This window comes from Rutidosis leptorrhynchoides, chromosome 9, assembly GCF_046630445.1.
Source record: "Rutidosis leptorrhynchoides isolate AG116_Rl617_1_P2 chromosome 9, CSIRO_AGI_Rlap_v1, whole genome shotgun sequence".
NCBI classification, from domain to species: Eukaryota; Viridiplantae; Streptophyta; class Magnoliopsida; order Asterales; family Asteraceae; genus Rutidosis; species Rutidosis leptorrhynchoides.
This window is the reverse complement of record NC_092341.1, coordinates 136,004,819-136,006,619: the sequence shown is the minus strand read 5'-3', so window position 1 is coordinate 136,006,619 and position 1,801 is coordinate 136,004,819.

The following is a 1,801-nucleotide window of genomic DNA, read 5'->3' as shown; positions in this document are numbered from 1 at the left end:
ATGAAATATATTTTCGAGAAACAGTGCATGTTCTAGCACTAAGTGATGGGGTTCAATGGAAGGAAATGTTAAGCATTGATAATTGGGTGCTCGTGAAACAAACTTTTGGAATGTATTACTATTATTTCATTGATGCAAATCTTGTGGTTCACTTGTACTTACTTACTTAAACCTATGATTTCACCAACGTTTTCGTTGACAGATTTCTATGTTTTTCTCAGGTCCTTGAACGATACATGATACATGCTTCCGCTCATTATTTGATACTTGCATTGGATGTCGAGTATATGTGCATTTCATGGAGCGTCTTTTGACTTCACTTTAAACCGTGTCGCCTAGATTTCATTCGTATTATAACGTTGTAACTTAACTATTGGTTGAACAATTCTTGTAAACTTTGGGAACAAATCTTTATTTCGAAATGAAGGCGACGTATTTTGGTCAAACTTTGTCTTAAAGACTTATGACCACGTAACGGGACCTAAGTAGACGGCGCCGTCAATGACGATTTGGTCGGGTCGCTACAGATGGTATCAGAGCGTTGGTTGTAGGGATTTAGAGTTCATTAGTGTCAACCCCGAGTCATAGGGTACATTGGTGAGTCTAGACTACAACCGGCATATAGACTTGAAGTAGGAATTACTTGACTACTTGTGCATTTATACTCGAACGTTTCTACTCATATCTACTCTTAGTTCATCTTAATCTCACGTTGTTTAATTTGATTGACACGCCACCTTGACTATATGAAATGATGTCGAATGCACATATGAATCAGGGTAATATAATTTCCGGGATTATATTACGGTGACTCGTATGAACGTTCCGACATTATGACATAAAGAATTTAAGGCGAGTCGAAAAAAAAAAAAAAAAAAAAAAAAAAAAAAAAAAAAAAAAAAAAAAAAACTTCTCTTTATCTTTATTCTATATCACGGTTAGTATTATTGAGAATACTAATCAATGATATTCTTGTGTCTTGAAGGAACAATGGCTCCTCGTCGTGTACGCCGCAATGAAACTCCCGAACAAGCTCTCGAACGGATGATAGCTACCGCCGTAGATGCGGCCATGGCCGGTCACTCATCCAACAACAATAATAATAACAACCACAACAACAACAACAACAACAATGGAGCCGGAAACTCAAACGAGGGATGCTCCTATAAAGCTTTCATGGGGTGCAAACCTCACACTTTTGACGGAGCCGGGGGACCGGTCGTGCTCACCCGATGGTTTGAGCAAACGGAAGCCGTCTTTAGCATAAGCGGTTGTCGGGACCAAGACAAGGTCAAATACTCCACTCACACCTTCGCCGGTGTCACTCTTACATGGTGGAATACTTATGTACAATCGGTGGGTACCGATGAAGCTCATGCCCTCTCTTGGGCCGATCTAAAGGAAAAGATGATTGTTGAATATTTTCCGCGCGAAGAAACCCGAAAGCTTGAGGAAGAACTAAGAGCTTTGAAAGCGGTCGGAAACGACCTTAAAGCTTATAATCAACGCTTCGCCGAACTATCCTTGATGTGTCCTAATCTTGTTAACCCCGAATCTCAAAGGATTGAGCTCTACATGCTCGGTCTTCCAAAAAGCATCAAACAAGGGGTGATGTCATCCAAACCCACTACTCATCAAGCCGCTATGAACATGGCTCGCCAACTAATTGAAACGGTTGACGAAATCGTAGTTCCGGCACCTAAGGCCGAGGATAAATCGGGCGGCAACAAAAGAAAGTGGGAACCCTCCCAATCAAGCAACAACAACTTTGCTAAGAAGCCTTACACCTCCGACGGCAAGA